At 45.4% G+C, this 25,564-nt stretch overlaps 1 protein-coding gene across 1 annotated transcript in view; it reads left to right on the top strand.

Annotated features, from left to right (window-relative positions):
• The first annotated feature begins 11,673 nt into the window (after nucleotides 1-11,673).
• Nucleotides 11,674-25,564, top strand: part of ACKR3 (atypical chemokine receptor 3) — a 39,853-nt gene continuing 25,962 nt past the window's right edge. Inside the window, exon 1 of the mRNA XM_078681370.1 lies at nucleotides 11,674-11,826. The gene's annotated coding sequence lies outside the window, so the exon portion shown is untranslated. The remainder of the gene's footprint in view (nucleotides 11,827-25,564) is intronic.

Genomic DNA, 25,564 nt, shown 5'->3' with positions numbered 1-25,564 from the left:
GCAGGGGTGTCTCAAGGACACCCTGCTGCACCCCTGAAATGTACATGTGTGTGCATGTGGCGCACATACATGCACTATGTGCATGTGTGTGCGTCACATGCCACCTTCAAAAATGCCAAATTGTGCATTTTTAAAAGAATTCGCAAATTAACATCAACTACAAGTTGGTGGTAAATTGCAAATTCTTAAACAAAATTTGCAATTGAAAAATGCTACATACATAGCATTTAAGGAATCACATAATTGCGATTCCTTAAATGCTATGGCAAAATAAGGAATCGCAAATTTTTGCGATTCGTTAAATTGCGAAATTTTGATGCATGCCAAAACATGCAAATTTCAGCCTTTGCGATTCGCAAACGGCCTGATACATCTAGGCCAATGTGTATATTTCAATAGATGTTGTAGTTACTGGACTACTGGATTCTATAATTAAACAATCACCACTCAATCTGATTTGGTAACATTTCTGTCTGCAGTGTAGGCCACAGAGAGCGGTCAGCAAGGGGCCACAGCTACGTGACGTGGACTTGACCTGCCCAGTTTGTCATAAGCGAAGCAAAAAAAAAGTGTGCATGGAGCCTATAATGATGCATATGCATGGTGCAGACAGAGTGCACTGGAGCGATGTCTTTTCCTACAGGACTGCGTCATCTACAATAGCAACTCAATCTGAATTGTGAACACTGCTATCTGCAGTATTAATTGAAGGCAGTACTCACACAGACAACCATGAATACTTTTTCTCACTTCCTCTTCACAAAATACAACAAAATAAATTACAGAAAACTCTCCAATAAATAAATCAAAACAAGTCAAATTGTTATTTCTGCTGTCCACAGTGTAGACTATTCAGTTGTCCTTTGGACATACAAGATGAATTTGGTCATTGTAGTAAACCTATAAGTCATCTAAAAAAATGTCTTCAAGCAAGTATACTAAAAGGATATTGTGTATATTTCAAAAGATGTTCTAGTTACTTGACTACTAGATTCTGTAATTAAACAATCACTACTCAATCTAAATTGTGAGCCCTGATGACCGCAGTGTAGGCCGGAGGCACTAATCATTAACGCCTCACAGCCACGTACCGTTGAATTCGAAACCATGGAGTTGGTTGCACCAGATCGGAGGGGTTACGAGGTAATAATCACAAACTTGAACTTCTGACATCTTCAATCATAGAATCAAGACCCCGTTTCACTGTTCGGACCCGCTGGACCGCGGTGTACTCCACTGACTGGTGTCAACCAAGTACAATAATCATGTGCAAAAGTTAGGTACGCAATCACAGAGTCTGATGCACCCTAACGAAGGGAGTTCTATGAAAACCAAGCAACAAGTAATATCGGACATCTTCCATTGTGGAATCAAGACACCGTTCCACTGTTGGGACCTAGAGTTGGTTGCACCTGATCGGAGGTGGTACACAGAAATAATCACAGACTTTAACTTCTGACATCAATCATAGAATCAAGACCCCGTTTCATTGATCGGAGCTGCTGTACCGCGGTGTAGTCCAGCGACTACTGTCAACCAAGCCCAATAATCCTGTACAGCAGTTAGCTACGGAAGCACAGAGTGTGATGCACCTCAACGGAAGGAGTTCTGTGAAAAGTAAGCAACAGGTAATATCCCACATTGTCCATTGTGGGATCAAGACACCATTCCACTGTTGGGACCTAGAGTAGGCTGCACCTGGTCGAAGGGATTACCTTCATCTCCACTCTCAGATGCAATTCTAACATCGTCCATTGTGGGATCAAGACACCGTTCCACTGTTGGGACCTACAGTTGGTTGCACCTGGTCAGAGGGGGTACATAGAATGTATCACAGACTTTAACTTCTTACATCCTCAATCATAGAATCAAGACCCTGTTTCACTGTTCGGACCTGCTGTACCGCGGTGTAGTCCAATGACTACAGTCAATCAAGCCCAATAACCATGTGCAGCAGTTAGCTACGGAAGCACAGAGTCTGATGCACCTCAACGGAGGGAGTTGTGTAAAACCAAGCAGCAAGTAATATCAGGCATCGTCTATTGTGGGCTCAAGACACCATTCAACTGTTAGGACCTAGAGTTGGTTGCACCTGGTTGAAGGGAGTACCTTCATCTCCACTCTCAGATGCAGTTCTAACATCAACCATTGTGGGATCAAGACACCGTTCCACTGTTGGTACCTGTTGGACTACTGTGTTAGTAGTATACAGAGCACTCCACGGTGCTGGGCCTCAGGCTGGGCGCTGTGTGCCTGTGTTGCGGTAGTCAGCGTTAATCTCAGGAGCCTTCCGACTTGGGGACCTCGGCCCAGGAGCTTCTGCCGGCACGTGGTGGGCCCTCTTTCACAAAATGTAGTAGCGAAATGTGAACTGTGGGGCATATGTGCATCGCAGCGGCCATGACAGTTTCTGAGTACCAGCAGGCTGAGAGCGTCATTCATGCAGCCACCTTCGCTCACAGGCTCAACCTTGTGGCGGTGTAAGCTGCGCAGACCTGGCAGACGTATTCGCCATTCCTGAGCAAAACCACACCCACAGAAACGTGCCTTTTATTCCTACCCCTATGCTAGCCTTGCGTATGCCGAGCCAGCCCACTACGCTAAAGATTTGTGTGGGGAAGGGGCACGTACGCACTATGTTTTCGTAATCTTCCCTACTGGCTGGAATATCATGGTTGCGTCCACTGTCTACTTCACTCAATAGACCATCAGTATATGTTCACATGTACATGTCTGTGCTCTGCATACTCAAGTCTGTCCGGCACATCCCCTGAACACTTTGCATTGTATACTTTTATAATCGAGAATCACTTCCCTCCTTTGCACATACTTTGCTCACTCCCCGCATTCTGCATTGTGTGGCAGAGGTGCCATGTTTGGTTTGTATACATGGCTAGCCATGGGTCCCACAGTACATAGTGTTGTTGTGTCTGCTAATGTGTACATGTTGTTTGTCAGGTTGCATGTGATTATATAAGGTAGCACGTTTATTCTCGAACAGGGGTTTCTCCCATTTACATATCGCTGTCTTAAAGTGGATACAGAACTTTTTTCTCCCAGGTGAAAACTGCGATGACAATGGCACTCACTCATTACTATCCAAGAATGCCCAACTGCACGATGCTTCTAAGCTTACAGCCCCCAATCTTGCGTGCTTTATTAAAACCACGCCAACTCCCACAATCAGCAGTTATCTGCTTCTCAATAACATGCACTCCTACGGAATATGAGCTGGCATACCGTCTGTCCTTATTGTTTCAAACTGAGTAACTTCCTGTGGCAATGTCTATTCCCAAGTATAATAAACAAGGGTCTGAGGGAAGTTTAAAGTCCTAATGGGTTCAATCCCCCTTACTCTAATATTCAACAAGCATTTACAATGCAATGGTTTCGCCTTTGGAAAAGTTAGAGCTATTGGCATTGTAAATGACAAAAGTTGTATTTATGTGTTGGTTTTGAAAACATAAATAAATGGCATTGTCATTTACATTGCCATTAGCTTAATCTCTCGCAAATGTGAGACCTATTGTACCCTACGGACGAGCTCAGCAGACAGCAATTACTATCACACACACACACCCAGAGCCACACACACACACACACAGAGCTACACACATACCCAGAGCTATACACACACCCAGAGCCAGCCACACACCCCCAGAGCCAGCCACACACACCCAGAGCCACACACACACACCCAGAGCCACACACACACACCCAGAGCCACACACACACCCAGAGCCACACACACCCAGAGCCACACACACACACACCCAGAGCCACACACACACACAGAGCCAAACACACACCCAGAGCCACACACACAGAGCCACACACACACCCAGAGCCACACACACACCCAGAGCCACACACACACACAGAGCCACACACACACCCAGAGCCACACACACACCCAGAGCCACACACAGACACCCAGAGCCACACACACACCCAGAGCCACACACACACCCAGAGCCACACACACCCAGAGCCACACACACACCCACACACACACCCAGAGCCAGACACACACCCAGAGCCACACACACACCCAGAGTCACACACACACCCAGAGCCACACACACACCCAGAGCCACACACAGACACAGAGCCACACACACGGCCAGAGCCACACACACACCCAGAGCCACACACACACCCAGAGCCACACACACCCAGAGCCACACACACACCCAGAGCCACACCCACCCACCCAGAGCCACACACACACTCAGGGGGCAGGGAAGCAAGCACAGCGAGGGGGCAGGGAAGCAAGCACAGCGAGGGGGCAGGGAAGCAAACACAGCGAGGGGGCAGGGAAGCAAGCACAGCGAGGGGGCAGGGAAGCAGGCACAGCGAGGGGGCAGGGAAGCAAGCACAGCTACTATACGAGAAGAGAAGATACTGAAGCCCTAAATTAGTTGCAAGTTCTAGAAGTTGTTAAATATATATATACTGTGTCTTAAATGTGCCATTACTGAGCCCTGGGTATGCCACAGGTCAGAGGGGTACTGTTTAGGGAGAGACTGCCCAGTTTTAACCCACTGACATCTGTTTGTTTTCAAGATATGATTGGGACCGTTTTAGTACCATGCCATTTATTCAGATCCTTTCTTCAAGAGTATGGAGGAGCATTTTATGGTGCAATGCCAGGTCTTTAATAAAAAGAATCAGAACTAAAGTATCATCGAAAATGTTTAATTGTCATCAAATAAGATCCATTAATTATAATTATGTGCTGTGCTATGCACAGAGACCTGTTTGAAAATAACCGTACGGTTGCTTTCTTTCACAGGGTCCTTATTCTTGGGACACTCAAAGAACATTAGTACGGGTAAGCTGTTGGTGGGGCAAACATTATCATTTGGGACAGCCGTAGATTTTTTAAGCAAGGGTATAACATGTGTTCTTTTGAGTAGTAAACACATACCCATGTTCTAAAAACAAATTGATAACTTCAAACGAGTCTGGAATTGGAGCTGAACTGATTTTCTTTTGACAAGTGAGGAAGTATATGGACAGCTGAATAGCAGAAAGGTTTCATTTGCTTAATGGTGTCTTTAAGGAACTCTTCTCTAACTAGCTTAAAGCTAAACTATGGAGGTATTTGTTTTCCTAGTGATAACCATTTACGGAGAATCAAAGGTGGAGGAGCAGCAGAAATCTTGTGTGGTCATCTTGATTTTATTGTGTAAGATTTGGGGAACTCGTCACATTATTTGCCCACATTTCAAAATTGGATGTTGAAGTGAAAGAATCTTTCAACATTTGAAAGTGTTTTTTCTTGGTCTGTTTAGCCCCATTTATTTGGCCAGAATTACATTTTGTCTTGTAAACAGCTTGTTTGGATTGTTTTGAATAGCTTTGTTTAAAATGTACTAATTGTTTTTTTAAATATAATGAAATATTACAGTTAACCTTATTTATAAAATGTTATTTGCTAGCAGTTAATACATCTGGACTGATAAAACGGTTGTGTCCAATTATAAATCAATGTTTAGCCAAAATTGTGTTTCTGAGCAAATAACTGCAATAGTGAAAATGGCCTACGATGTTAGGGCAAAAACTAGGTTAATGTAAAAAAAAAAATAATAAATAAATAGAAAACAAATGCTAGCAAAATAGGTTTAGGGAAACCATTTTAAAACAAAACATTTTAACCTTGTATCACGTGCTACCTGATGAAAAACACCACATACCATCTAGCAAGAAATTCATTCTAGGAAGGGGTAAACAAAAAACTGCATGCAAGATAGGCTTGGAGGGGGAAGGGACATTGGCTGTTAAAGGGGAGAGAAGTCAGAGGTAGATCACAGTGTGGAGTCAGAAGAGAGAGGGTGCAGAAGGATTTCAAAAGGAAAGGTGAAAGTGGACACAGCCCAAAGATATGAGGGTGATTACAAAATTGGAACGGGCACAGAGCCAAGGGGGTAATGGAGAAGAGCATGGAACCATGGAATGGGCCTATTGGAGAGAACACAAAGGCGATAGGGTATAAGAAGATGAGCGGTGGGAGAATCAGGGGAGATAGTGTGCAGAGAAGGGGTTCAGAGACTAGACTTGCAGTCAGGAGTGAAGGCAGAGACAAAGAGCACAGAGAGTGGTCAAAGAGGAAAAGGCAGAAATGCACTGTTCTCCCACTATTGAGTTTATACTGTTTGTGATACAACATACTGACTTGTAAAGTCAACTGACGTCGAAAGACTCAAGCCACGCTATAGAAAATCACAAATAAATTAATAACAAGTATTAGCACTGCCAATAGGTCTGCCTGCATTTTGAACGCGGACTAAAACTTTTTCAAAAGGACTGCTGCAGTAAGAAACAAGCATTTACAAGTGGAACCGACACTCTGATGCGGCAACTCCTCTCTGTTGGCGACCTCCCGCCACTCCGGCCCAGAGGCCCGAACAGCCGCCGGAGGAGCTGCATGACCCCCCTTCCCCTCCGGCAGACACCAGCCCAAATACAGCCGTGGGGTGCCGGTAGGAGACGGGGTGGGGTGCAGACTCACCGCGATAGCAGCTCCGGCCAGCAATGTCCCGGCGGCCGATTTTGATGCTGTGGAGACTCTGGTGTTCCGCGGCTGTGTGGTTTGTGCCTCTCAGCAGGAAGAAGGGAGCCATAAGGATGCCGCCGAAGACAGTTTCCTGGGGAGAACGGAACATCTCGAGCATCCGCTCAGCCCCAGCTCCATGAAAAAATGGCGGCCGCAAACATCAGGCAAAAAAGAAAAAAAGTAAACACCCACAATGGGCCCACCTCTTCGTGACGGCAAAAAAAGGGGCGGGATGAGTAAAAATGGCAGGAACGCCCACGAATCTGCTCCGGCAATGAAGGACAGATCTCTCTTCCAATGGCTAGCCTCCATTTATGGAGCTAGCCAATGGAAGAGAAGGCGGGACAAAGGGCCATACTAGTAAAAACATAAGATTTCGCCTGCGCGAACGCTGCCGCGCAGCGGACGCCAGGCAAAACCTAAAACAGATAGAATCCATAGGACTAAACAAAGAGAAAGGGTAATTAAACATATACCTCTTGAGACCAATATAGAGGCTGTCGCAACTCTCTATGTTGTTGAGTGTACATCAGAAAAGAAAGCAAAAAAGGAACAAAGAGACAGAAGTCAAGATCTACTCAGGATAATTTGTATCCCATCAATACACAATCATGTGCCCAGTGTCATCATCTGGTGTCCCAGACAACCCTCTACTGCCACTCTTATTTATCAGAGAGAACAGAAAAAGAGCTGTATCCTTCTGTATCCTGAAAATCAGGTCTAGTTCAGCCATGGTCCACACAGGTAATAGTAGAGGGGAGGTGGGGCTGGGTGGGGGGGGGGCTGATTTCAAGGGACGATGCAGAGGGAAAATTACATAAATAAATAATTTTCCCTGGCACAGTCTGTGCGAATCTCCCCTCCAGGCCCCACCGATGTTCCCTGCACGGACTACGACTAGTCTAGTTTGCCTCTGGCCCTGCCTATAGCGCACTTTTCTCTGTTCTGTTCATGTCATTCCCTGTGTCATTTTCGACAGACCCTCAAACATTTCCAAGATTGCCTTAAGAGACCCCTACATTATCCAAAATGGAAAGCAAAAGAGAGTTTTGTGCACCGGGACATGCTGTCATGACAAATAGAAATGAAAGACAGTTTAACAGGCCCGTGCCTGACCAGTTCCTGGAGTTATTATCACCCACAACTAAACAACATTTCACCTTTAAGAATTTGACTTGTAATGTAACTGGTGCTCATGTAAAACGCTCCAACACCTTCGGGTCCAGTTCGCGCATTATAAAACTGAAAAACAAAGGGCCTCATTTATGAAAAGTGACGCATCGCTGCGTGAAAACAGCGATACGTCACTTTTCATTGCGCCCTCCTTGCGACACAATGATACGTCATATTTACAGTATGACGCATCATGTCGAAAGGAGTTACAGATACGTCAGTATTTCTGATGTATCTGTAGGCACAAAAGTGACGCATTGCTGGAGTGTGTCACAAAAGTGACGGAACTCCAGCAATGTGTCCTTTCACATGGGGCAAGCCCCATGTGAAAGGGCCTGCATCAGTCTTACGCCTGCTATGAGGCAGGCGTAAGATTTTGACGCATTTGAGTCATAGACGTGGCGCAGTGAAATCTTATAGATTTCACTGCGTCACTTCCATGACCCATTCTTGCGTCAAAACGCCCCCCCTTGCATACATTATACCTGGCGCAGGTATAATGTGGCGCAGGGGTTTACAAAGTGACGCATCTACCTAGATGCGTCACTTTGTAAATATCGCGCAACATGGCACATTTTTTACGCCACTGGTGTGTATGATAAATTCAAAAACAACAGTTGATGTACAGAAGCAGAACAATGTCATATATTCATCCCAGTTACAGAGATCCATTGTTTTTTTGGCTGACCATCCTATTCCAATTTGAATTCAGCCATTTGCAGATCAGGCTTGACCCTGTGCACCATTGGAACAGTCCAGACACCGGCGGCGTAAAAGTGACGCACGGCCTCATAAACGAGGCCCAAAACATTTCGCTTGTCCTGCGAAGTATTTAGCGCGCAGCATGTACTATCTACTAAACAAAACAAACAAACAAATACGTAAATATATAAATAAATAAATAATTAAACTGAAAAATAATTCGCAGCCAGAAAATATACTGCCGTGTCCTTCACCCATGTAAGTCTATATATATAAATGTTTTTTTTAATGTGTTACGGTTTCACGGAGGTCCTATGCCTTATGATAAATGGCTGCTCTGTTGGGGGCGGGACTTCCGTAGAATCAAGCAGTTTGACAGCTTTATAAAGACGCTAGCGATTAGAAATGTCCCTCGGTTATCTGTGGGCCCATCGCATGCTTCAATGTCAACATTCCTGGAATAATATCAACTGCTTCCTTTTTACACGCACGAGAAACAGTAAGGCTGGCAGAGCTCACGTCTGTGTTTTTAAAGCTTAAGCGTCCTCGATCCACCTGCTCTCCCTCCAGTGACTACTTCGTACACCCCCCCCCTCCTCCCATGCTTCACGATCCCGACCCCATGCATTGGCATGACGAGACGGTAGGCCCCGCCGCGCACAGACCCCCTGCCACCTGGTGGTCTTAATGGCCCCTGATGTGAGGCATTGAATGATGATGAAAACATCTGGAGGTGGGAGGTGAGGAGGCGGAGTAGGGGCCTTCGCTCCCCTCCCCGTCGCCCCCGTCTCTCAATGGAATACAAATGCTTGCAGAGCGCACCTGGGGAGGGGTGCACAAACAGTGTTCTCTTGGTGAGAGGAGGCCGGGGGCGGGAGGGGCTCTGAAGGCGGGCCCGTCTCTAATACACATACCCACAGGCACGTTCATGTCTGTCTCTTTAAACCTGTTTATATCGTGATAATATCTGTGTTTCATCAGATAGGTGCCGTTGAGTCTCCGCGCCTCACCTAAAGTTTATGCAAACTACCGATCGGAGGACTGACTCGGTGATGATGAATCTAGAGTGTTTTCAGAAAGCTAAGAGATGGTACAGCCAGTCACATGTCAGCCTACTGTCTTTGACAGAGATGTAGGCCGGAGACAGTCAGTCACATGCAAGTCTAGCCCAGCGTCTTTGAAAGGGATGCAGGTCTGTGACAGTCAGTAATATCCAAGATTAGCCTAGTGTCTTACGTGTTGATTGTCAAAGCCACTGACTTTGGACGAGTGCAGGTCTGTGGCAGTCAGTGCTATGCAAGTCTGGTGTCTTTGAATGGATTGTAGGCCTGTAACAGTCAGTCACCCTCAAGTAGTCTAGTGGCTTTGAAAGGGATGCAGGTCTGTGGAAGTCAGTCACAAGCCAGCCTAGTGTCTTCGAAAGGGATGCAGGTCTGTGACAGTCAGTCACCCTCAAGTCTGGTCTCGTGGTTTCGAAAGGGGTGCAGGTCTGTGGCAGTCAGTCACATGCCAGTCTAGTGCCTCTAAAAGTGGGTTAGGTGTGGGATGAAGTCAGTCACATGCCCAGTTGAAGCCTCTGAAAGACTAATAAGAGTGGGTGGCAGAGGGTCAGTCACGGGTAGGGCGGATACAACTGTAATGCCAGTAGAGCTGGGGAAATGTCAGCTGCGTTTACGGTGGACCTATAAATGACTGAGGGAGCTATGGGACGATCCTGTTCGAGGCTGCCAAGGGATCTCACGCAAAGCGTTGACCCAAATTTATAAGGACAAGAGCCTTTCACTTATGGCAAACGCTTACAACAGCGGCACCCTCACTGCACGATTCATGGAATCCAAAAAATGTTATGCTTTTGAACCTTTTATGGACTTTATTTTTCCAGTACTGGCGAGGAAATTGTTTGTGCAATGGAGGCTTGGCACACTCCCTACCAAAACTTTTACCTGTAAATGGACTAAAGGGGGTGACAAACTGTGTCCATGCTGCAACACTCATGAGGAAGATGACCTCCATATCATGTTTGTATGCCCTGCCTATCACAGACCCAGGAAATATTGGATAGCGCCGCTCTGCAGAAACCTGGGGTTCAGGAAGTACACACAGGCATACAGAGTTATGAAAACCAGTACTCTGGGCCACATTGTGTTTGCTGTATCCAAATTCCTAATGGCAGTATGGATAATTAGAAAGAAAATAGTCCCCTGAATCATGGTACTGTGCTGCACCCTCTATCCCTCGCTGGTCGAGAAGAGACTTTTCTATAATGTATTTTATACCGTATTTTATATGTATGTATTGTATTTTATTGCATCTTTTATGGTCTATATGGCCGAAATAAAGATTTTTGGATTGGATTGGACTGAGGGAGTGCGAGAAATAGGGCACGAGCCAGCAGAGTGGGTTAAAGTCAATCATGCACCAGGCAGGGCCTGCCACATCAATAAGCTGGGATAGTGAACCACGTGAAAGGTCAAAGCTTATGGTTGGCTAGAAGGGGGTGCAGAGTCAGTCACGTGGCGGTTAATGCCTCAGAAAAAAACAAAACCGGAGTAAAGTCAGTACCATATCAGGCCTATGAAAGATCAGTAAGCGGTGGGCAGTGTGTCACATGGCGGGTAGGGCCTCAGAAAAGCAAGAAGCTGGAGTAAAAGTCTGCGCCATGTCATGCCTATGAAAGTATGTCAGGCCTCCCCCGTCAATAACCGTGCAGGAAGACCCCAAGAGAGCAGGGCGGGGCAGGGGGCCCCCTTCAGGGGGGGGGGGGGGTGTCTAATTCGTCCCAAGACGTTTGTGAGATACGGCATAGTGGAGTCTCAGGAACCCCTCGGTGGGTGTGGGCCCGCGGGAGGGGTGGGACATCATTTTGTGCTTCGCCACTATGGGGAAGAAGACCCCGAGTTCAGGTAGAATATTATCCAGTGAGTGAGATCCGATCCCTGGGTTCAGGGAGAGTGACATTCAGTCTGGAAGACCCATGGGTTCGGGGAGTCCTTTCCATCAGAGAGCGCTCGGTCCTGGGAGAGAGGTGTCCGGATAGACGCCAGGGGTTCAGTGTACGTGTCTCGACGGATGCCCCGGGGCTCCGGGGAGGTGTCAGTCAGTCCGCGAGATTCCCTGTGTCCGTGCGCCCCCGGCAGCCTCCGCCGGAGTCCCAGGGGCGGGGCAGAGGCGCGGCCCGGGACAGCAGCAAATCCCCGTTCTTTGCTTTTCTCTCCTCACTCTGGTGTTTTGGCAGCCAGCGCGCCGCTGCCCCCTAGAGGAGCGCCAGAGATATATATGAAGAGGCGGGCCCGGGAGTCGGATCAGTGACTTGTGCGCTCGGAGAGGAGAGGACAGCTTCACCCGCAGACAGACGGACAGGAGCTCCCGAGCAGCCAGTCCCGGCCAGAGAGGTGAGGAGCCGGCAGGGGGCAGGGGCCAGGTCGCTGGGGAAGGGTGAGGGGGCGGCCACCGGGAGTGCGTCCAGGGTCAGGCACCGGAGCCAGGGAGACGCACTAGTCCGGAGTGCCTACAAGGTAGACTTAAATGAAGCTGCCGTAGGCAGTGTCTGTGCCAACTGCACTCCCTCATCAGCGAAGAGTTAAAAGGGAGGCTGGAAACGGCGAGTACTTATTGGAAATATGTGCCAGAGAGAGGGGTGTGGTGTAGTGTCCTGTATACTCTTCATGTGCCCTGCGAACTTGGGTGGCTTTACGGTGGGCATCTGGACTTGCTGAACAACACGGTTTTGAGAGCATGGGGGGGGGGGGGAGGGTTCTGAAGTCCTCGAAGCAGTGTGCGCTCCTTATAATCATAGTTTCAGCCTTCCATTTGCCCCCGATGCCAGCTTCTCGCACTGAAGGTTGTGGTCAAGTCTCTGCCCATTCAATACATGGCCTCTTTGCTGAGAATGAAGAATACCCAGGGCAGTTAGTATTGTACTTGAGGCGTGTTTTGAACAATTCTGAGCCTGTATCCTCACAGACAGGGGATTTAGATAGTTTGTAATACTAGAAAGTGTTCAATATATGTACATTCGTGCCTGTTTGCACTGTTCTGTTCTTGTAAGTTTCTAGCGCTGAGTGTTTCTCCTGCGGGTACCTTCAGACGCTTTACAGCAGGCTATGCATAGCCAGTCCGCTGCCTTCGCCCTCTTCGGTGCTGTGTTAGCTTTCTGCGTTGGCAGACCTGCATATCAGTTTGTGGACGCAAGTTGTGTGCGCGCGTTAAAATAAAAGGAGCTTGTTTTTATGTAGGTCTGCTTGCCTAGTCTAAGCGCTGTACAGTCGGCGCGCATCGCATGCCTATTTTATATACGGCTGTCCAAGCGCATCCAATGTGTATGTTGCATGGTGTGTGGGCAGGCTATGTGCCTGCGTGCCCCGCTGGTTAACTTAAACACATCATAAGCAGGGTTCGCTTTTAAAGGATGTTTTCCAGAGTAGATATTAAGACAGTTCTATTTGTGTTCCGAATAGTATTCGCATATGTTTACAGTACGGGGGCGCGCATGCGCACTCTTTGTGTACAGTATATTTTGTGCGAGCTGTTTATGAGTAAAGTATAACGCGTGCATACTATTCAAGTACACATTTTCCATGTCATGTCTGTGTATTCTATATGGCGTGTACAGACTGTGTGTGCAATACTCCGACCTAACGTTGTCTGCCTAGTTTATTTTGTGTGTGTCGTCTGTGCATGCCAGTTAAGTTCAGTTTATTAAGAGCATATTATATGTATGGTTAACATATACTCTAAGCGCGCTCCTTTTACAATATACTTTGTGTCCATACCATGCATGTATGGTATGATGTGCATTAGGCGTGTTCACACCTTAAACATTGAGCAGTGCACGTTGTTTTTTCGGTGTCTCCTGTGTGCATGGCAATTGTGCAGAATAATGGGCTTGTATTTTGTGCACAACATATAGCGTTTACAAGATGAGTGAGCATTCCACCGGGTCTGCGCCACTCAACATGTGCACCATAGACATGTAATACAGATCATAGTTTATAGTGTACATTGCGTGAGTATGTATGCCTTCCATTGCACGCGGTATTGTGAACAATGCCACTTGGTGGACAGTAGGCTGTGCTCTGTAGTCTATTTAGGTGCATGCCGCCTATGCAAGGCACAGATTGTATGCATTCCGCGTCTGCCTGCTGTGTGTTTAGAGTATATTGCGTGTGCGTGGTTTATGTGTTTAGCACATGTCTGCAGGCTGTTTTCAAACAGTATAGTCTGCTTGAATTATATATGCATTCTATATGCGTACAGTACTGGGTGTAGATGACGAGTTTTACAGTGTACTGCTTCTGCATGTTTGTTTTCTGTGTTGCGTGCATTTTGGTGACTGTGCAGTGTATTGTGCGTGCAAACTCCGTGCCTGCAGCAGTACAGTGTGTTTTTACAACACACCGTGCAAGCAGTTTTTTTTTACAATCTGGTCGTGCTGATTGCACTCTGTATTGCATGAACGTTCCCTGTGTTTTGTGTGTATACTGCACGCTGTTTATGCAGAATAGTTAGTGTTCACACTGTCTCGAGGCTCTGTGCATATATTGCCTTTTTTTTCTTGTATTCATCTCTCACCATTTGCGCGTCCTCTGGGGCTTTTCAAGGCCCCCGGCCTGAACAATGGGATTCCCCCTATCTTCACACATTTCAATCTTCCATTTATCACCCGTGGCTGCGGACATCTTACATTGTTACCGATGCATAATGGCCAAGTCTGTTGGGCCCAGAAGCCCGGCCGAATCCACTGTCAACGTCTTAAAACTGGGTCCACAAAACGCGTCAGACGGTAATCCACGTCTTGAGTGTCCCGGGGAGCAGGGTGGGGGCGCTGCGGGCACTGATGAGTTCCATCCCACCATGTGACGGTCATTGTACCCCTAACATGTCTATGTGTCACTGAATGCAATAGACAAGCATCGTGATCTCGCTGTTTCCTCCATTAACAATGAACCCCCCGGGCAAGTGTCTGTCAGCGCGTCACAGGTGGAAACAAGAACACCCCTGTCACTTCTACAAAATAAAGAGCCCCCAGACATGTCTGTCATACTGCCTCACTGCAATAAAAGAGGGCACCCCTGATATGTCTCTCGCACTGCGTGACTGCTAGAAATATACAGAGCACCGCAGACCTGTCTGTCACACAGCCTCACTGCAACAAACTTACAGCACCCGTAGATATGCCTATATCACTGTAATACAAATAGAGCGCCAAGATATGTCTATGATACTGCATCACTGCTATAAATACACAGCATCTGCGGATATGTCACACTGCATCACCTAAATAAAAATAGGGCACCACCTATCCGTCTATTGCATTGCATAAATGCTATACATATAAGCACCGCAACACTGCAACAAACATACATGTGCAGATAAGTCTATCTCACTGCAATAAATATAGAGCATCCCTGAATATGTCTCTCACACTCCTCCACTGGAATATAAACAGAGCACCTCCGGATATGTCTACAAAATAAAGAGCACCGCAGACATGCTTGTCTCACTGCATCACCCCCTAAATATTACACTGTCAGCAACTGTGATAGATAAGGCTATCTCTGGGCATGTCTATTGCTCCGCATCACTATGTCTTTTCACACTCCATCAATATGATTAAACGAGGGCCACTGGAATTATGCGATTGTGTGGCCACAGCGATGTTTGCATCATTTTAGAGTTGCCGTATTTGCCATATAATTCATTATCTGACGCATAATCTGCAGATTTTAACCCAAACTGTACAAAGATTACAAAAAATTCAGCGGCACGTGTTGGTGCGCAGTGGAAGGACCTTTGCAAACCTGGACTGGTCAAATATTGCTATATTTGGGTGTTTAATTGGTAGTTACATAATGCAACCGATGCCCAGAGAGTGTTACCAAGTTTAAAAACGACGAAATAATGATGTAATACTGTTACAAAATGTTAAGCAGTATGCTGTAAAATATGCCTTTTCTTGCCGCATAATTTACTCAACCCTGCTGCATAATTTGTCTCTCCTGCCGCATAATTCCAGTGGCCCAGGTTTTATCGCACTGCATCACTATGTCTTATCACACTGTGTACTTACAAGGAGTAAAGAACACACTTGGCTCTTACATCTCACACACCCCGTGGATGTGCATCTTTCGGTTTCACCCCCTATCACAATGCACATCTCACGCGTTTTATCCCAAGGAAGAGCTCCAGTAATTCTTGCCTCACTGTATCACTGCTTGGAACAAAGAAGACGTCGCGGCATGTTTATTTCACGGTTTAAGAAGGAACAAACTGTGTGCCGCCCCTCTACAGTAAGAGGTGTTTTCGGTAGTCCCGGGTCGCTGACCGCTCTGGCATTTTTATGGAGTTTCCCTGAAGTTGGGTATGAAGTTTCCCATCCGCGGCTCAGGTGGAAAACGAGAGCCTTGAACTTTCTCCCGCCTTCGAGTGAGCAGAGTGACAGGGCGTGCGAAGTGAATGTAAAGGTGACCCACGCTGTAACCCAAGATTTTTTATTTTCTTTTGTACCTTTAGCAGGCAGTGGGGGTTGCATGATTTGACGAATGACTCGTGGCTGATGATAGGTGCCGTTTACTCCATTTTGTCGTGCTCTATCCTGCGGGGCTGCGCAGCACAGTAACTTGAGAGAATTATCATTCTCTATAAATCCGGAATGGCGCCTCCAGGTGGAGAAGCCACGTGCAGTCGCCCGAACATGAGCGCGCGCTGGGCAGTGCGGGCCCAGCGTCTGACTGCTGACTTGACTCCGTGCCTCAAGCCAGTCCAAGTGATGAAATGTTGCTTCAGGCATTCAGCATGCTGCGCTATGTGATCAGGCACTCGTCACTTCCGGGTCTTGGTTTTACAGCTGATTTCAGCGGTGCCCTAACCTGGGGGTAGTTTGACCCTTCCGGATTGGCTGGCTGCAGAGCACTAAAGAGTTGAGGTCTTTGTTCAGAGGGTCTTCCCGCTGTGTTTAGTACATGTGACTATTTGTGTTATGTAAACAGCAGTGGGTGCTTTCTAAAACCATAATACACTGTAGCGAGGTCACCGCCTTGAAGAATATTTCGTAATTCATGCATACGATTCACATAAATCGCATGAATAGCATTTTATGCGACAATACAACACAATAATGAATGTGTCCTTGTGTAACGTAACTGCTGCCCAAGTAAAGCGCTCCAATACAGTGGGGTCGAGTTTGCGCTATATACATTTGCAATATTATATATATATATATATATATATATATATATTTCAGTCAATGTGTACTCGTTATTTTATCCAGAAAAACATATAGCGGTGACGTGGGGAGGGGCAGGGTGAGGGTAGTAATCTGTGGAATACGGAGCTTTACAGGTAAGTAAACATATAAATAAATAAAACAAATTTCGTTGCGTGCACTGCATCCCCAAATGCGATGCAGTGCACGCAACGAAATTCGTTTTATTTATTTATATGTTTACTTACCTGTAAAGCTCCGTATTCCATAGATTACTACCCCCCACCCTGCCCCTCCCCCTCCCCACGTCACCGCCCTGCAGGAACACCTACTACCGACCGCGGCTGATTGCTATCAAGTCACTTGAACACCGAAAGGACATTTTAGGTATTGCCCACAGGGGCGGCTCCTACATTAGGGCGTAGGAGCGCTGCCCCCCTGCTTTCTCGCAGTACAAGAAACAGAAACATAAAATGGTAAAACTACCATTTTATGTTTCTGCTTCTTGCACTGCGAGAAACCAGAAGGGTTTAGTTGGGGGCGGGCAGGTGGGTGAGTCTGCTCGAGGGCAGGGGAGGAGTGGCTTGCCGACTGCTGAGGGTGCTGACTATTTGGTCTTCCCTCTGGGGCCGACCAAACCAGTCATGCACACTCTGCAGCCTACATGGAGAAAATGGCCTCCCCATAGGCGCCTGGCTGGTCAGTGTCCCGACCAATCACAGCGCTGCCATTGCAGCGTTGTGATTGGCATAGGTGTGGGAGGCTGCGTGCTTCCTGTTCCCGCTGGAGGCAGGAGAGCAGGAAAATGCGGGACCAGGCCGGCCAGTGGACAAGTAAGGTTTTTAAATTTATTAAATTTACTCCCCGCGTGACCGTCCCGCACAAATCCCCCAACCCACGATTAATGCCTGCTGCGACTGGTTACCCATTATGATCACTGTACGTAGTTCGCCTGTCATCACCTGAATTTGGTTTGGATGTGTGCATCCATTAGGGGAGCAACTAGATCCAAACTTCGGCGGTAAGGCGGGGATCTAGTACTTCGCGCTACAATGAAGGGGGCTACCCCTTCATGCAATGCGGGCAGAGATGTACATAGAGCCACTATGAGAGCACATATTGCCAATATATCTTGCTTTATTGTGCTAATGGATGCAGATATCATTTGCGCATGTCTTTATTTCCATGCTTCAGCACATTAATTCCAGTTCTATTTGCTTTGCCAATAATTTCCACTCAGACACTAAGCAATGCTGGCATTTGGAGAGTTTCACCAGACCTGCAGGCATCGGATGTCAGCAAGATGTTTGGTACATAGAGAGTCTTGAGCCTGAGTGCATATCTAACACATAGAAAAGAAAGCGCTGCAGCCTAATTCAAAGGTGTCTTTTCATACTAAAAGCAACCTGAGACACATAGCAAACAAAACAATTCCAGGGAACAAGAAGATGTGTAAAGTGGATCTCCTAATAAACACAAGAAAGTGCTCTCACAGATATTGAGAAGTAAACTGTTGGGAACCATATTAAAGGTGTAGAATGTGTACTGAGATGAATAAACTTATATGGGGCTTCTATTGGAAGGTCATAAAGTGAGGAGATTCACAAAGAGCTGAAAAGGAAGGGTCTTTTACAGAGTGGAATAAGCAGGATAAGTAAACAATATAAAACGTTATATAGCATAGACTTAGCTGGGGAGTACAGGAGCGTTGTACATTTTGGGGAGTGAGACTCCATACTTATAGTGAGGGTTTAAATCTTTGGATTATCCAGTTACACACGACTACACCATCATAATAGATCAAGGGCCCGATGTAGGTAAATCTGATTTACCGACTCTAGAATAGCGAATTTTACCGATTCGGTATTCTAGATTCGGTAAATCAGATGTAGGAAAAAATTCTGTAATTTTTACCGAATCTGTATGATTCGTAAATTACCGAATCGGTATTTACCGATTTGGTAATTGCCATTGATTTCTATGGGCCTTGAGACCCATAGGAATTAATGTCAATTACCGAACCGGTAAATACCGATTCGGTAAAATTACCTAATTTGCAAGGGGGACAGGGTGTCACTTTGACACCCTGTTGCACCCCTGATTCTGGCTTGTGTGCCATGTGGCACACATACATGCCCTTAGGGCCACATGGCACAGGTGTACATGCACAGATGTGCATGTACAGAGGAATTCGTTATTAACCATGACATAGTATGTTATGGTAAATAACAAATTCTTAAGGGCCGGTGGCACTGTTTTCAGTGCCACCTACATCACAAATTAGCGATTCGGTAAATTTACCGATTCGGTAATTTACAGATTCGGTACATTTACTGAATCTGTAAATATACCCAATCGGTAAATTTAAGGCCCCCTACATCTGAAACTCCAAATACCGGTCGGTAACGGCCGAAATCGGCCGTTACCGACTTGTATTTGGCCTCCTACATCTGGCCCCAAGTGATTTGCCTAGAACTGCACAATTTCCAGTGAAGTGCCACTGTGGATTTAAAACCAGGCCCCCAGGTTGACTGAGTCAATACACTACATCGTCCCTAATTGATGTTAATAAAATTTAAAAATAAATAAATAAATAAAATACACCTGTTCATCTTCACCAATCCTCGTTAACTCATTTTTTTATGTGATATTTTCCCATAGGCACTATACTGTGATCCCCATGCTGTCTAGTGAGTATACCAAATGCAAATTATTGCGGCATCTAGTTGTTATACAGGCGTTGCACCTTAATTACGTTATCTCTCATTTAAGGTTCAGGAAATAACATTAATATTTACATATTCAGCAATAATGTAATGGCTTATTAATAGTGATGTCACTCCCTGGTACCTATCAAGGTGGAACAAAGATCATACTTCAGATCATGAGTACCCTTTTTAGCTGTTGTATTTTCTATCATTCAGAATAACATACAAAGAGTTGATGAATCTTTTTTCAGTTTTTGGTCCTACAATCCTTTCTTGAAATGGCTATGCGCTGCTGTGACACGAAAGCACCAATGTTGCAAATTAGTACTATAAAGCCAGTAACTGTTGTGAGGTGCAGGTTGAAAATCAAAAAAAAAATGCAAACACATGTCTAGGCCAAACTTGCACTCAGTCACATTTTCTTATAAAAATACTAACCAACATTTAAATGTGCACATGCTGCTCCAGAAATGAATTATGGTAGATAATGTTGTCAGCCATGTTTGTGAAGGAGCTGAAGCTGTGGAAACACAGAATACATCTTATTATGGTGAGCATCAACATTACAAGACACTGATGCAGGATTAGCTTGAGAGATACGAGGATAACCAGATAGAGACTTGGGCATAGACCCATGTATGTGGGAAGGTGTAAGCATGCCCATGGGACTGCTGCCCCCCTGGCACCGGCTCCACCAGCTAGGAAGTAGCACATGTTCCTCCACAGGAACAGATGCTTGGGGATCTCTTGCAGGAAAATGGACATAATAGCTAGCAGTCTACTGGAGTGTTTACACCTTTGGCCTTTTGTCTGCTGATGGAACTACAATTGGAGCTTGAGGCTGCAGAAGGAAATCCCTTCTCCTATTGCTTTGAAGATGACCTGCTTTTACAGGCTTTATGCTTCATAGACCCATGCACTCAATTTGGGGTTTGCCTGCTGCAACCAGGCCTGGAGCGTGGTAGCAGAAAGACTTGACTGCTGCATCACCAGTGAATGACAGCATTGTGCATGATGGTTTCTCAAAGCAGGGCACTGGCATGAGTTATATCCATTGGCAGCAGTACTCAGATTGGCAGGAACTGACAGTGTATGATAGCAGCAGGACTCACTTGCAGTCATAAGAGCACAAGTTGCAGGGCATGACAGCACTAAGACCTGGGGGCACTGAAATCAGGACTCAGTGACAGCAGCATTGCTCAAGGATAGGATAAAAGTAGGAGTTGTGGTAACAACAAGACTCATTGTGACAGCTTTAGAAGTTTCACGTCATGTCAGAAGCATCTCTAACAGTATCTTAAGGAAGCGAGGGAGACAACACATCTACAATCAGGATGCCACTGAAATGCGAGTGGCAGCGCCACTCCTACTTTCACCAATACACCAATGAGCAGAAAAGCAAAGGACAAAGAACTAATCTTAATAAAGGGGACTCCATGTTGGGGCCACCGGTATTTAGGCAGGGGCAGGGCCGGACTGGGAACCAAAACCGGCCCTGGAAAAGTGCTCGGCCGGCCCCCCCTCCTACCCCTTGGGGAGGGGGGGATGCCACCAAGCTCTTTACCAGGGCCGCTTTTCCGCCGAATTTGTTACAGGGCCGATTTTGCAGCTTTGCTGCAAAAACGGCCCTGTCACAAAAACGGCCCCCAGGGGCCCAAAAACGGCCCCCACCCTTGCGGCCGACCGGGGAATTGCCCGGTGCCCGCAACGGCCAGTCCGGGCCTGGGCAGGGGGCATCGGGAGCTGGTGATCAATGGCAGTTCTTGCCATTGTGCGCAAAAAATGCAAACTTTCAGCAGGAGCCAAAGAGCAGGCGTCGAAGCCTGCGAAAATGCAACCACTATGAAGTCAGTTGAATTTTAGATCAAACTCTAATTAATATCCCGCAGAAGGCAGAGCACAAACCAGTGGTACATGTGGGTAGATGGAGTCCATCCATTATTTTCACAGGGTGGACGCGATCCACCGTACCAAGAAGCTGGGCCCCACTAAAATATGTTGAACTGGTCCCAGTGAAATTTTCAGCCACTGGGATACATTCAGCTGCACCTGCACTTTACCTGCTGCAAGGGAACTTTGTTATTTTAAATACCAGCTGGGCTCAAAACAAAGGCTAAATTTAAGGGGCAATCAGGCAGGAGCCTCAAGCCTTAATACAAATGCAATGGAGGGTAGACAAGGGTACACATCTGTTATCACTTCATAGGTACTAAAGAGGGGTGTATATAAGTGACATGCATACACTGTAAGAATGTCAAGTGTTGGTCTGCCCTAGTATCTATACAAATAACAATTTGAATGTCACCATTTTTTTTTATTTATAGCACTGCTCATCCTAATGCAGTGTGTCACAGCACTTTACATCACATGTACACAATACAGTGACAATACATCATGCAAGTGTTTAATGTACAAGATGTGTTACATAAGACAGTGAGAGTTTCAAGATGTAGGAGCTGCATGTGCTAGCTCACTGTGCTATATTAAAAGGATTACAAGTTATAAACCGCAAGGAACAAAAGGATCTCTGTGTTAAAAGTGGGAACCCACTTAGTGAACAACGTAAAATAAAATATGCCATCTGCATCTTACATGATGTTCTTTAAGGAGACACATTAACTCTCTTGGCTACTTTGATTCAAAACTGGGACTAGACAAAACACAGACCTCTGTAGCAAATGCGATAACCTCCAAAGTTATCTTTCCGTCACTATTATTCTCTGAGATATATTGGACACATAAAGTAGAGGTGGGTGAGCCAACAAATTAACAGGAAGAGATGAGCCACAGTTGACCGTGGGCCTGGTTTGGCTCATACAGCCCGTGTGTGAGCCGAGCCCTGAAAATGTTTACTATATAAATCACACAACAAACATCACTTAAAATATAATACCCCTCTTCAAAATTAAAAAAGTGCTTTTCTTTAAGATGTGGTAGGTTTGACATTAACCCAGCACATTATGGCAGTGCACTAGAAGTACTTATTAAAAGTTTATGTAAACCCTGTTCATGGCCACAATTATTAAAGAGCAACATTATTGTCTAATAAATCAAACATAATAGGTTTTTGTACAACTGGCAATCCGAAGTCACATATTCTAAAAGGGTTTCATACCTGATTATGAAGAAAAAGGAGTTTTGGTGAAATAAAAAATTGCCTGAGATCACACAATTTAGGCAGAAGCCGCAATTTATCATGGTTTTATGGTTTGATTTTGTAGAAATCAGCCAGTGTATGTGATTATGCCGCTGCAGTGTTTTTTTTTGCATATTTATGGATCTCCTGCATTTGCCATATAATTAATCATCTGCTTCATACTCTGCAGATATAATTTAAAGAAAATGTGTTTCTGGCTCCAATAGTTCACTAAAATACACACAGTGACATGTGCTGACACACAGTGGAAGGGCCTTTATAAACATGATACACATGATATACAATGTAATGTACTTTGTGGATGAACAGCCATGGTGAACATTACATTGTATATCATCTGTATCAGAAGACTATCTGTTTGTTTATACTCTACAATAAACAGGAACGATGCTCCTTACACGTCCTTACAGTTTGGACAGTGTATTTTGTGATACCATACCACTTTTAGTGCTTTGGTTTGTTAAATTATATAATTCGACTTTTTGGACCTTTTCCAGTCGGTCATTAGCCACCTTTGGTCGTAGGGTGCTCATAACCAGTATAGCACCACCAGACTCTCTTTTTGCTCTGTGTTTATATTACTTTACCCACAATAAATGTATATAGGCTCAAACAATGTGCGATACATGAAACCACTACTACCCATTATTGTTCTCCTTTGGTAAAGGTTTGACTGGTCATCTCTCTGTTGCTTATGGCTTCATTTGACTGTTAAACTGGTGCTAATGAGGTGCAACCTATGGTCAGACAGTGTTAACAAGTGTAAAAATGACAAAATAGTGAAGTCATACTATCTGACAATGTGTTGTATTGCAACACACAATTTGCATTTTCTTGCCACATAATTTGGTCAACCTGGCCGCATAATTTGGCCCTCTTCTGACACATAATTCCAGTGGCCCTCAATATAATTTGCCATCTGTGGCTTCTGTACTTGGAAGGTCTGAGATTAACAGCCATGTTGGGGAACAGGGCAGAGATCATTTCAAGTGCATATGATGTCTTAATCATTGCAACTTTTAATGGGGAATCATTGTCTCACCTTAAAAAGAATTATGAATTCTTAAGTACAGAGCCCTGCAAAGCCAGAGCCCTGACCATGGAGTCCAAAAATAAGCTGAACGTGTCTCTTATAAGAAAATAAAATGATTTCTCTTAGGCCTGCTTCTTAAGAAGTGCTTTGCCCAGGCTTTCCCCAGACCACAAGGGCGTGGGGAATGGGGGGGCAGGTCTGAAGCCCTTTTAGCCCAATGTGCATTGCATGCCTGGCATCCAGCCTCTCCAGCAATTCGCAGCCGCCACCACTTATCCCTGCAGGATCAGTGGTGCAGAGAGAATCGAATGGGACTCTCAGTAAGGACCTGTTCGGGATGTCGTTGTGGGTTCCGATTGGCCGGATCGGTTAGACAGGGTGGAAGCACATCCTTTTGAAGACATCTACTGGTGCTAGCAGTGACTGCTGCAGACTTGAGTCGCTCCAAAACACCCCACTTTTGTAGAGCAATGTCATCTTGGGTATTTGGGGGGCCCTTGTAGAGAACAAATTTAAATGTTATTACCCATTTCCTGATAATCCAAGCCCACATGATGCCAAAGAATGCTACATTATATGTTACATTTTAACAGGGTCACAAAAAAACAGTTAAAACATTTCTCCCTATACCTTCTTAAGATGACACTGGTCAAAGAGTTAAAGGTAGCCGTAGGCAGAGAGAGGTTTAGATAGAGAAATATAATTGACAGAGTTCTCAGTTTCCCAGGAGGCCCTAATAGAAGGTGGAAGTCCAGGGCAATTTTGCACTTTGCCCATGTCTTAAAACACCGCTGCTGTAGAGAGCTCTGTCGCGGTCTATCTAGGATCATGCTTCAGCAGTCCCAGCACTGACTGGTCCCCTCCTGATTTGTAGTCTGAAGCTAAATTGTGTAGGTTTTGTTGTGTTCCTTGCTAATCAAACGCAGTTTTTCACAGTTTTACGGCTGCATTTAAGCTCAGTCGGATTGGGACAGAAGATAGGTCTGGGCACGAAAATAAAAGTGGCCCCCATTAGTGAACTAGATACCTAAAAAAGTGTCCCATTTTTGCGAAGTGAGGCCGTTTTGAGCTGGTAAAGTACACTGTGTAGGTGTTTTGCATTGCGTGGAAAGCTGCATGGATTTGAATTGCTGCTGACAATGTTTGTTTTAATATCAGGGATACCAACAGTAAAAACCGGCCCAGCAAACCATAAAACAGGCAAAAAGCCAAAAAAGGGCTCACACACTGACCTGTCAGACCAGTCCATCAGGCACTGCTCGATTGCCCTGTTGTCCAGTCCGACCCTGCATTTAAGGTGGATGCAGCGTCACTTGCCTTATTATGAAACCAGAAACACAAAGGCTTCATCACTGAGGGCACAGAGTTAAAATTGTTGCTTGTCTTAGGTTAAAATGTTTCAGAAGTTAGAAAATGGACATGATGATGAGGAAAGTTCTATGGAACATTTGCTCTTTTTTCACATTTTCATTAAAATTATGACTTTTCAAACGCTTGGTAAGTTTGCATCGAAAAGTCTGAATACGCTAGCTGTTGTGAGTTGATATGTAAAAGAAACAAAAAGTCTTCCGTTTTTCATTTTTGCTACATCTAATTAGCGTAAAAGCTATCACACAAAACAGAAAATCTTTGCATTGGAGAAGGTAGCCTTAATTATGAGGTTTACAATGATTTCCTTAAAACCATCTGAGAAGGGATGCTTCTTGAAGGCAGTGGCAAATTATTCCACCCGTGAGGGCCAATGAGGCGAACAAAGTACCTCCAAATTTAGACTTACTAAAACATGGATTGTAGACATCTTGTAGAGTTGGAATGTCTAAACATTCATGCAAACATGAGTGACAAATATAATTTAAAAACCTTGTGCATGAGACAGAGAGCTTTAAAACAGACCCTTTGCTTGAATGGAAGCCAGGGAAGTTAGATTCCTACTTGTGTTATGTAGTCAAATATGTGTCTTTATGCACCAAGTACTTAAGAGTTCTCTGTTTTTTGGCTATACAAGTTTCAGGGAATCCCAAGTATTGCA

This window comes from Lissotriton helveticus, chromosome 3_1, assembly GCF_964261635.1.
Source record: "Lissotriton helveticus chromosome 3_1, aLisHel1.1, whole genome shotgun sequence".
Lineage (NCBI taxonomy): Eukaryota > Metazoa > Chordata > Amphibia > Caudata > Salamandridae > Lissotriton > Lissotriton helveticus.
The sequence above is the reverse complement of the archived record's forward strand: the minus strand, read 5'-3'. Positions and strand labels throughout refer to the sequence as shown.